A 12829-nucleotide genomic window follows, 5' to 3' on the forward strand; every position below is an offset into this window, starting at 1 on the left:
ATGTCACTGCACTTCACCTTTTAATTTTTTACCAATGTGCCTTTCTGTATGGCTCGAAGGACCATGATAGAAGAGTGCACTCACCTTTTATATGTTTTTCCACTCACCACAAATCCAAATAATTTCAGTACCGAAAAAAAGAGGGGTTGTATCCAACGGAGATTTTATTTAAAAAAATTAATAAATACACGGTTTTAGAGTTGAGATTAACTCTTTAATAATGTCGCAAAAGGATGAATAAATACACGGTTTTGGAGTTGAGGTTAACTCTTTAATAATGTCGCAAAAGGATGGCGGCGAATGGAAGCGGGATAGGCGAACGTGACCGATCGATGATAGTGTCGCTAACGAACTGAACGGAATCTGATAATCGGTCCTTCTTTATCCCCGTTGATGCTGAATAGGATGATGCATGTGTGTGTAAGTGTGGGTGTCGGTGTGTGTCGTTCTCATGTAGAATGTGGGTTATAAGTGTGGTGTGGTGTGGTGAAGATTGTGTGTTAGTGATGTAAGTTTTGAATCGATGTGGTGTGGTGAAGGTTGCGTGTTAGTGATGCAAGTTTGAATTGATGTGGTGTGTGTGTGTTGAGGTCGGGGGAGGATGCTCATTTGTACACATTGAAATCGGTAGAGTAGTTCCTGAGATATGGTTTTTGGTCCATAAGTGGGCGACGCCACGCCCATTTTCAATTTATAAAAAAAGCCTGAGTGCAGCCAAGAAATACGTGTACCGCCCCCTACTAAGTTTTTTGTACATATCTCGAAAACTACTATAGCTATGTCAACCGAGCTTTATAGAGTCGTTTCCTTCAGGCATTTCCATATACAGTTAAAAAATGGAGAAATCGGATAATAACCACGCCCACCTCTGATACAAAGCTTATGTTGAAAATCACTAAAAGTGCGTTAACCGACTAACAAAAAACGTCAGAAACACTAAATTTTACAGAAGAAATGGCAGAAGGAAGCTGCACTCAGGCTTTTTTTTAAAGATTTAAAATGGGCGTGGCGTCGCCCACTTATGGACCAAAGAGCATATCTCAAGAACTACTAAACCGATTTCAAAGAAATTCGATATATAATATTTTCTTAACACCCTGATGACATGTACGAAATATGGGTGAAATCGGTTCATAACCACGCCTTCTTCCAATATAACGCTATTTTGAATACCATCCGATGCCTTCTCTGTATAAATAATATATACATTAGGAACCAATGATGATAGGGGAATAAAACTTTACACAAATATGGTATTTGAAAAATATGTAAATGACGGATAATGAAATCTCGATTATCACTTTATCATGTGAGAGTATAAAATGTTCGGTGACACCCGAACTTAGCCCTTCCTTACTTGTTTTTACTACTGAATGAGACAATATTAATTATAATTATTCTCGCTTCAATTTGCGGATATATTTACCATTGAGATACATATGTACATGCGACATAAACTCAACCAAAGGGAAGAAATTTAATAATTAGGCATACTCGTATAAAGAAAAATCAATCATAGGGGATAAACTGGTATATAAACAATACAGGCTTTAATTCAAGGTCTAAAATGATTTCAATTATTTTCACTTAAATTCATTAAAGCTTACACATTAACAAATTTTAGTGGCACAAAGTCAGTCGGAAGTTCGAAAATCTTTGCATTAGGTAAATGGGATTAAGGAATGAATAGACGTAGAAAGATAAAGGATTTTACGCGACGGGGCAATGTCCAGATATTCAGTATCTAGGCGCTTGTGCAGTCGAGCTCCGTTTTTGCGATATATTCATTGATACTTGATTTGTATACTGGAAAGTGAAAGAATCAGATAGAATTTAAAATTGAGGTATATGGCAAGTAGGCGGGGTTGTAGTTCAATTTCGCCCACTTCGTATGGTAACAATTTGGAATTTGGTTAAAAAGTGGGTGGTGGTGGCTCCTATTAAACCTTTCGTTCCATCTCATGTGGAAAACTGAATGTTTCTGATATACTTATTTATGGGTTTATGCCACATTTGGTAGCTTTTAACATTAATTTTATATGGGAAGTGGTTGGAGTTATAATTCGATTTCACCCATTTTCGAATTGTCGGACATGATAATCAAAATATTTTCTCTGAAATTTTGTTTATTACCCTTAGTAGTTGCGATATATACATATATGTATGTTAAGTCTATTAGAAGGTGGGACCCGCTAACTTTTTCAAACAATTTTCAAACCGTTGAAGCACTTCAGTAATGCGTTTCGTTGATTCCAAATAACAGTACTGTATACTGGTATATGGTACTTTATAGTTATTTTATGAAAGCCGTTTTGTGAAGTGCCAGTGGTCTGATTTCCATCTGCCCTGCGAGCGAACCTTTTCACAGTGCCAGAAATTTTGTGCCAAGTTTTAACCAATTTTTACTCAAGTTACAGCTTGCTCAGTTCGACGAACAGATCTCACCCGGATTCCGACTCGTGTCGTCTTTGTTTCTTTCAAAATAGGCAGCGCTGCCATTGCGATTTCCAAGCTTTGAAGGCGTCATGGAAGGCATTCTTCAGAATAGCCTTGAGAACCGAGGTGCATGCCGATAGAATCCCCTCTGTCGTCTCAAAATGGTTGCCTTTCATCGGCCTATTCAGGAAAGGAAACAAAAAAGTCCGTCGGGACCACATCTAGACTGTAGGGCGGCTGCGGAAGCGTTGGGATACCCGCATTGGTTAGGTAGCTGTTCACAATAAAGGCGGTGTGAGCCGGGCATTGTCGTGGTGCTACTTCCAGACTGTGATGTCTCGTCGGACCCGATCGATCCTTCGTCTTGAGGACTTCCACATAAAAGATGGTGTTGACGTTTTGCCCAGGACGAATAAATTAATGGTGGACGATGCCTTTGATGTCAAAAAAGACAATGAGCATCGTTTTCATTTTGGATTTGCTCATTCTTTCCTTTTTTGAGCGAGAAAACGCCGACGTGTGCCACTAGGAAGATTGCCTCTTTTTCTCAGGGTCATACTCACAGATCCATGACTCGTAACCTGTGATTACGTCATTCAAACGTCTCTGCCGCAGATTTATCGAGTTTCATACAGAATTTAATTACGTACCTCTGCTCTAACGAACTCTGAATTTTCGGCTTGCACCATTCAGAGAAGCACGTCACGCGAAAATGTTTGTCCTGACTCTGCAGGTGCTCGGAGACAACTGACCAACCGCTCATTCGTTATCTAGGAATGCTCTCTACCGAATCCAGTCGGTGCGCGCACGCTCCGAAGTACAGTCGCGGCGGAAGAAAATCAGTCATATAACTTTCCGGACAAACCCTGTATGCTGATGACAATAAAAGCGAATACAATAATTTTGGTTGGGGTAAAGTGTTTCAACGATAGCAAAATGCGCCCCATAATGGTAAGCAGCTCACTACATTTTCACTTCATCACATAATTCAACTCATCTACAAAATATAATTATTAATCTAAATGCATACATATAGTACATATATGCTTACTTTTATTTGCTAGAGTATTAGCTTCTATATGTATTAGGGTGTATTTTAACTACTAATTTTTTTCAATCCCATCATGAAATTTCCTTGGAAATACCCTAAAAAAATTCCCTGAATATTTGAGACCTTAATATTTACATTAAGGACTGGACCAAGGAATGTAAAAATTTTCCATTGAAAGTACAGGTCAATCGCGATTTTTTATCTTTAAATTTCTATAGCACGTATTCCTCAGAATTGAACACTCTAACCCCTGACTTTTCCACGAAATTCGCATTTTTTTATATCTCGTAAATGACAAGAGCTATAGAAAAAATGTACACAACAGACTTGTAAGAGATTTGATTTGCTACAAAAAAAGTCCAAGGTCAAAACCGCTCATTAATACTTCTCGAGATATTCGACTTTATAAGTAAGGCTGTTTGGAGTTTTCATAGATTTTTTATTACATACCATCTATGAAAATTCTATAAAGCCTTACCTTGCTACTACGATCCCCGGTATCAAATTTAAGTTTTATATCTTATATATTGCATTTATGGCGAATTGTGGGAGTGGCAGTGATCCGATTACGCTTATTTACATGCTCGAATTTTTTTTGTACTAAGTTTCATTAATATATCTCAATTTTTACTCAAGTTACAGCTTGCACAGACGGACAGACAGACAGTCGACCGGATTTCAACTTTTTTCGTCACCATGATCATTCATATATACATATATAACCCTATATCTATCTCGATTAGTTTTAGGTGGTACGTGCAACCGTTAGGTAAATAAAACTATAATACTACTTGTACATAGCAACTGGTTGCAAGAGTATAAAAAACAATTCCGATAGGAGCAGTTACAACTAAAGATGTATGGAAAAAGGAAGAAAAAACTAATGGCAATGTAAATATGTTCATATACAACATGTCTTAGAATTTGAAATACCTACTAGTGTTGGTCTCATGTTTCTTCCTGTTCCCTTATCGCCACCGGTCCAAGATGATCACAGTTACGACGGATCATAGCATTACTCTATTGTTTTTTTTTCACTTTGATAAATTCTTCGCTTATACATACATAGATACACATGTATATATTCAAAAACAACATTTCTAAGAACCTTGTTATCATAGTCTTTAACGGCCGGGTGCCACTGAAGGTTAGTATAGAAAATTTTGTTCATTTTACACAAAATCAATTTTGTTATAGCTATATAGAAAAAGTAAATGCCGTAGAACACTATATAGTTTAATGGTAATGAACCAATTTTATTGATAAGAGGTGTGCCGGTTAAGTGGAAAATAATTTCAAGTTTCTTTGTTTCCTATCGCACACTTGATGCGACCATTTTTATACGATATTATTAAATATTGGTAAAAACTGGGTTATATCTGATAGCAGAACCTTAAAATGTTGTAGATATGTACTTATATGTATGTAATTTAAAGTAGTGGGTCATAATCAATGAAACACTCAATTTCGAATTTTTTGATCATACTTTATTTTGCATTTTACATAGGTGACGATATGCAGTTCGCCACGAAATTTGCAAGACCTAGAGGGAAACGTTGGAGATTATGAAAAGTATAATATATACTTACATATGTATATAGATGATCAGCTTGACAACTTATAAGAAGTAAAGCCAACTGGATATTTGAAAATCATAATATTAGTTTTATAGGGGCTAGGGTAAGTTTTCACCCGATTTTGTTCATTTTGAGCTTAAGGATATAATCTTGTTAAAAAAACACGCTTTCTAAATTTCATTCAGAATACTCACATATTGACCCATTTACCGATATGATATAAAGTCAACCGCAAGTTCGAAAATCTTTACATTAGGTAAATGAGGAAAGAATAGATTCAATAACCCAGTTTTGACATACAGACGTACTATTAACAGTATAAGATTCTATCTGAATTTCAATAAAATATTTCTCATACATTGGTTAGCAAACGAATGGCATTATAGCATGGGTGCCCCTGAAGCTAACATTTTTTTCTTGGAGTAGTTAGGGATTTTGATTAGGTTATTGCCAATGGTAAAACAACACACAGCGAACCCTCAAGAGATACGTAATCCACTACGAAGATTACCATGAAATTGAAAATATTTCGGCCGCGCCGTCGAAACTGTTGAATCAAATCCAAATCTTAATAATTCAGGTAGATAAAAATGGAAGAAAAAATTGGCCAAAGTCTATCATATGTGCCCCAATAAAAATACGATGAAAGACTCGCAAAACCGTGACAATTTTCACCACAGAATTATAATATTTATATAATATATAAAGTTTTGTAATTAATGTCATATGTCCTATGTAGTGTACTGAGTATTGGGTATATTTTATCTCCACTGCGGTTTTGCTTTCGTCACAAGAATATTCAGAGTTTTATTTTATCATATAAATCAACATAAGACTTAAAGCTCCAGGGCCAGTTTTTTTTCGTATTTTGCACTCCTTAAGCAATCTTTCACTTTAAAGGAGTAAAAAGAGAAAATTTAATTTTTTCACCTCCTTATTCAGTCAATTACATTAATATCATATGTTCATAGACCGTACATCTACCGACAATATTTCCTTAAAACAAGTCAAGTGCTGGCTGGGTACATCCTAGAATTTATTTTGATTTTCTTTCTTCAAACCCAGACTGCACAAAGAAGCTACGAGAACATGTACACATGTAAGAATGCCTCAATGAATGTGCTTCTCCCACTTTCCTACTCAACAAATTATCCAATCAACCTACAATGACCAACAAAAAAATAAGTCCAACAAAACCCTGCGGATGATGACAAATACCCTCTACTTTTTTCTCTTGCTTTTCTTGATGTGCTTTTACTGTGATTTGAGCACCCTAAGTCCACTGCTAAGGTAAGTGGTTGTGAGTTCGTTAGCAGCAATGAGTACTTTTCTTGCTATTTTTGATTGGAGAAGGAAAAACGGATCAACAATTAAGCTCCAATAAAAAAGGGTGTTTTGTTATCAACTGTGCGTCAATAGGCAGGAGGAAAGAAGAATGGCGATTTTGAGTGCCAAGACTGTTAGTGTTACACTAATAATGAGATTACGCGGAAGAATGCTTTCCCCAAAAAACCATGCTGCGAGTTATTCGTTTTATTAGTAATATTTTTATATTTATTTCGAAATTTGCACTGCAACCGTAGTACTTCATTTGAAAAATCAAAATTTTATATCAAAAAATAATTTTTAAATTCTTACCTTTGGTGAGGGAAAAAAAGACCTTTCTTGAGCTGAGAATATATTCATTCTAATTTTTATTTTGGATTTTCGCTGCTTATATACTATTTTAGGAATCTTATCTTATATGTGTATGTTGGTATGTATTGCAGCATATTATTTATCCTGCATGATATGGGATTGTTCAATTCAATACATACATACATATGTGTTCTTAATGTTATCTGATCTGAGTTTCTAAAGTGTAAATGTATGACTTGTAATTATCCATTTAGTTTACTCCTACATGCATTTTTATTATTATTGTGTGCGCATTGCATGTAAACGCATATGTCTGTTTAGGTACATATGTATGTATGGATACATGTACCCTGCCAACCACGGCTACCCGCTTGAGACAAATATTCCAATACAACTACACATTTTTTCTCTATGCACTAACATTTTTATTTAATTTTTTGTTTACCTAAATGCGATGAATGATGATCTTTCATCTCTTGATTTATTTGAATGAGTGCGAAGGAGAAAACATTATTGTCAATAGTGACAATAGAAAATCCCAAAAAGGGTAATAAAAAAACGATTGAAAGCCGCATGTCGTTCGTGATCGTACCATCGTAAAGGAGGCTCGTGCGACAAGAAGGTAAGTAAATTAATTTTATGTGATTTTTTAACAATATTTTGAAACTAATTACTTCATTTATTTTTATAGCATTGGAAATTGGAAGTAGCAGCAGCAGCTATATCATCAGAAGCGGCAAATATCAATTGTTAAGTAAGTATGTGAAAAAAGTGTGTGTACTTTGAAATTGGACTGCGCAGTCCAATATAATACGCAAAAATAAATACATACATACATACGTATATGTATTTTACGCGTTTAAGGCGGCCTGCACAATCCAAAATAATATCTGAAAACAAATGTTTGCTTTATATTTTAAATAATCAGATAATATTATTCTTTTATTTCAGATATTATTATGATTTTTATTTAATTATTCTTTCTTTTCAGATTTTATCACTATTTTTATTTAATTAATCTTTGCTTTCAGAGTAAATCCTATTTGAATTTAATATATTTTATTCTTTCAGATAATATTAATCTTTTTTTACAGATATTATTATCATTTTATACAATGAATCTTTCCTTTTCTTTTAGATATTACAAATTCAATGTAATTATTATTTATTTTCAGGTGTTAATAATCTTATTTTATTTTCAGGTATTTGTCTTTTATAATATTTTTCCACTCTTTTATTTTCAGGTTGTAATAATCCTTTCTTTAATTAATGTTTTTTCAGATATTAATTGTTTTTTTAAAGTAAACATATTTTTATTTATATATAAATTATAATAAATTTTATGTAAAAAGGTAAAAAATAAAATAAAATAAAAATTTTAAAAATTAAAAACTTGTTGACCGCTTTCCATAGTCCACAAATTCTTCTTCTTTTTCGGTGAGATAGGATTTGTTTCAACTAAAACATCTTTGCGCTTTTTCGGCAATTGTGTTGGTTTGTGCAAAACCTGAACATCCTCTTCTCAGCATCAAATGTGGTCGAAAACATCAGCTTCGTCCTTATCTTCAACTTTAATTCCTGCGTTGAATACTTACTAACTCTTTTCTGTCTTACTCTATTACTTCTGTTATTTCTTCATCAGTTTCAGAAGATATATACATATATAGAAGATAGATAACATATTTGAACTTTTGTAAGTTTTTTTAAATCCGAGTCGAAGCGGTAAAAAATTCTTCTAACAGCACATCACGCTGAAGAGAACTATAAGTAATTTCGGGCTCTCCTTCTTGTAATCTCGTTTTACAATGTTTAAGATTCTCGAAATACTCCGCCGCTATTTCAAAGTACAATTTTTTAACTTCAAGAGAAATTTCTGTAAAGTACAGTTTGTGAAAATTGTGCATTTGAAGAAGTTTGATTTGATATGATCACTTTTTACTGTAATTATTTTGTTGAGATCATCCATTACTTTTCCGAAGATTTAAATTTGCCTCTTGAATATGAAAATTCCATGATCGAAATCAAGAGTATCTGATTTTTTTCGGACATTTGTCATGTCATTCCGCAATGACTTTGTTGGACCTTTTCGGATAAATCCGCCTGGGCTTCAAGAATCTTTTTTTCTATTTATTCCCATTTGGAGTATTTTTCCGCAATTCTTCTCTTACATGTGTAACTGATTACTTCAGTTTAATATACGGTAATATACACCCTTCTTACAATTATTATTTTTATGTTTTTAGTATGCCGGAATATACACCCGTCTTACAATTATTTTGTTTTAATTTGCCTGTATTTTGAACAGGCCTTTTTTTGGATATTGCATGTTTTATAATTACATGACTTTGTTGTATATTGCCTGTAATTTTAACAGGACTTTAAATTTTGTCGAGAACTAAATCCGGCTCGAAGGACCAGAGATGTTTGATTTGTAAGAAAGTTAAACTCAAAAAAGAATATTTAAATTCTTACCATTGGTGGGAAAAAAATAAAGACCTTTCTTGAGCTGAGAATATATTCAATCTAATTTTTATTTTGTATTTTCATTGCTTATATAATATTTTAAGAATCTTGTATGTTGGTATGTATTGCTGCATATTGTTTATCCTGCGTGATATAAGGTTGTTTTAAGTATTCAATTCAATACATATGTGTGTGTGTGTTTAATGTTATCTGATCTGGGTTTCTAAAGTGTAAATGCATGTTCAATTATATTTGAACACATGGATAAGAAGTTTGTTAAAAACAGAAAAGAACAGTAAAAATTTTAGGAGAGGTAACACAAAAAAATATATATATTATACTACACTAATAAGGTAGAAAAAATAAAAATGTATTCTTTTTGTATATAAAGATAATACTTCGGTATTCCGAAGTATAAAAATACAAACGTAGACCTCCCAGAACTTCGTAACGGAGCTTAAATTTTGAATAGACAATTGGGCAAACTCAGAAAGCTAAAGTTAGTATCAGCTGTGCAATGTGCGTGAAATCACATATCTTGGGAATCGCCCAACCGATTTCATCCAAATCTATTTATTTTATTTATTTATTTTTATGAACTATAATTATAAATAATTACATCACATTTAGCAAGGCAACTAGTAACTAAGACTATCGGCCTGACTTATTACTAAAAGATTTTATATTTTATTATAAAATGCTCTAGAATAAGATAATATTAAAAAAATAAGTATCGAAGTAAATAAATGATTACACAAGGTGCAAAAGGTTACTTTGGTAAATTAAGTTAAAGATTTTTTTTATGTTTTCAATATCTAAGGTCTTTAGCATATTTGTGGGCAATTCATTTCCAAATATACTGACACGCGCATTATTATATTTTATACACTCATCGAGGATATGTTTTATGGACAGTGCGCAGTTGCACGCTGCACAATAGGGAGGCGGTTCCCCTTTTAACAAATATTCGTGCGTTAACTTTGTGTGACCCAGTCGTAATCTGGTGATAATACGAAGTTGATCTGCCCTCGCTGAGACCGGGAGTGTTAGCTTGATGCGATTTTGATTGTAAACTTTGTATCCATGTTGATACGTATGCCAATTAGTCGCAGTTAGTTTCCTAACGTGGTTGTTTATTTGTCGAATGATGTCTGTTTTTACCAAAAGCTTGAAGTATATACAGGGTGTCTGGTAGACTTCTTTAGCTGCCATGTCTGTATATTCGTTTCCGATGATGCCACAATGGGCGGGTACCCACATGATTTTTATTTTTGAAGAATGTTGTATCAACAGATCTCTTGAACTTTTAATAAGAGGCTCTTTATTGTGTGGGTTTTGCAGCGCAGCGACGGAAGACTTGCTGTCGGAGCAGATTATGTATTTTCCCTTAGCTGTTGTAGAGTGCATAATAGCATGGTATATGGCGATTAATTCAGCCCCGAAAACCGAGCTGTGCGGGAAAAGCAGTCCCGTCTTGATAACCTTTCCTTTCTCAGATACTACTGCAAAAGACGTCGATTGAGTTGTTTTGGAGCCATCCGTAAATAAGAACTTCCAGCCTTTTCTCTCTGAGTTGCTTTTCAATTCCGAAAAAGTTTTTTGATATATTGTGGGGCTCGTTGATTGTTTAGGGTAGTCTAAAAGTTTCGAGATAAAAACGGAAGGAGGGAGCATCCACTGAGGAAATTTTGTTGATTTAGTAAGCGTAGGATTGTAAAGGATGTTGGCTTCCTTCGCGTTCTGTAATGCATTATATATAGCTGAAGGTGTCTTCATCCGACGTCTTCTTTTGGCTACATTTGCTACATCTTTGTGCAGAATCGCGTTGTTTGTAAAGTATAGTTTTCTTATTAAGCTGAGAAGGCTTTGCTTATAACGTTCGCCAATGAACGGGAGACCAGACTCTGCCAGCAGGTTTTTTATTGGTGTTGTGGGAAAGGCACGAAGACTCCTACGAATCGCGTTGTGATAGGGTGCAGATAAAATCGATATTGTACTTTTAGCGCACTGTCCATAAATAAGTAGACCGTAGTCAATCACTGATAATAGCAAGGATTTTGTTATATTTATAAGAGTATCCGGGTGTATTTTACTGTGCTTAGAGGTTAAGTACTTTATGATGTTTAATCTAGCGTTAAGCTTTTTTCTTATATATTTACAATGCTCCTTAAAGTTAAGAGACTTATCAAAAATAATACCTAAAATTTTGAGGTATTTAACGTTAGTAATATTGTAATATCTGTATACAAAATTAAAGTTTTGACACTTTTCTTTCTACATATGTGTAGAAAATTTGATTTTTCGTAAGATAGACTAGCTCCTGACCTTTTTGACCAGATATGGATTTCATCCATCGCATTCGATAGTTTGGGATACGCAGTTGGTTTTTGAAAAAATCAAGACATCATCTGTGTTCTAGTCCCTGTTTGATTATTATTTTGCTAATTTCATTGAAGGCAATGATAAAAAGAATTACGGAGATGGGCGAACCCTGAGGTATGCCGTTATATAGATGTACTCTATCAGAGTACTTGTTGTTTATTTTGGCCCTAAACGTGCGATGATTTAACAGACTTTTCACTATGTTGTAGATTTTTCTGCCCGTTTGCCAACTTTTGAGTTGCCTAAGAACTACGTGAGCACCGATTCTATCAAACGCTTTCTCGAAATCTAAGCTTAAAACTGATACATGATTTCGATTCGAGAGGGCGGTTGACAAGTAATGTTCAAAGTGGAGAAGTGCGTCAGATGTACCTTGCCCTTTTTTAAAGGCTACCTGGTTGTGACTGATGTGTTTATCTCTTAAAGCAAGCCACATGATTCGCTTTGCTACTATCTTTTCTAACGTTTTGCTGATACATGACAACAATGAAATTGGTCGATAACTGCTAATTTGGTCTAAGGGCTTGCTAGGTTTTAAAATGGGAATGATGTCTGCATTTTTCCAGCTCTGTGGGTAGACGCCTGTTTCAAAAATAGTATTGAAAAGTTTAAGTACCCTATTTTTTGTGCTGATTGGTAGATTTTTAAGCATTGGGTAGGATACTCTGTCGTAACCGGGGGTTTTCCCCTTAGCCGATTGAACAACTTCATCGAACTCTGTCATTGTGATATCCTTTTCAATCATTTTAGCGGAAGCTGAGATTTTAGATGGGTTATATTCCGATACAAACTCTAATTTTTCTGCAGTGAAATCTGCTGCAAAGTTCTGGTCTTTAGAATATTCAGACCAAGTAGAAGAAAAATATTTCGCTATCTCTTCCGTAGAGGAGATAATGCCGTTTTCTGTGTGCATCACAAAGATTTTGCTTTGTCGTAAATCGCCTGTCAGCGTCCTAACGTCACGCCAAATTTGCTTAGGGTAAGAATTGGGGTTGATTGCAGATGTAAATTCTTCTAACCTAGTTCTTTTGTTTGCCTTTACTTGGTATCTGAAAGCCGCGTTGGCTTTCTTGTAATTAATAAAGTTGGCATCAGTTCTTTTCTTCTTATATGTTGCCCACAATTCTTGTTTCTTGGCTCTAAGTATAGCTAGATTTCGGTTCCACCACGGAACGGCGGGTCTGTGAAAAGTTGTCTTCGTTTGTGGTATGCACAGATGAGCGGAAGATCTAATAATAGTTTTTATATTTCCTGCCTCTTTATTTACGTTATTTGATACTGG

The 12829-nt window shown here is 34.5% G+C and overlaps 1 protein-coding gene and 1 long non-coding RNA gene across 6 annotated transcripts in view; both read left to right on the forward strand.

Moving 5' to 3' along the window:
• LOC126764853 (neurotrimin) overlaps positions 1-12829 on the forward strand; it is a 364259-nt gene that overhangs the window by 191069 nt on the left and 160361 nt on the right. The gene's annotated exons all lie outside the window — the stretch shown is intronic.
• Positions 6645-7750, forward strand: LOC126765006 (uncharacterized). Its single transcript, XR_007668223.1, has 3 exons — positions 6645-7324; positions 7394-7456; positions 7654-7750. It is a non-coding gene; the product is annotated as an uncharacterized LOC126765006 (long non-coding RNA).

This window comes from Bactrocera neohumeralis, unplaced genomic scaffold (assembly GCF_024586455.1).
Source record: "Bactrocera neohumeralis isolate Rockhampton unplaced genomic scaffold, APGP_CSIRO_Bneo_wtdbg2-racon-allhic-juicebox.fasta_v2 cluster10, whole genome shotgun sequence".
In the NCBI taxonomy this organism is placed as follows: domain Eukaryota; kingdom Metazoa; phylum Arthropoda; class Insecta; order Diptera; family Tephritidae; genus Bactrocera; species Bactrocera neohumeralis.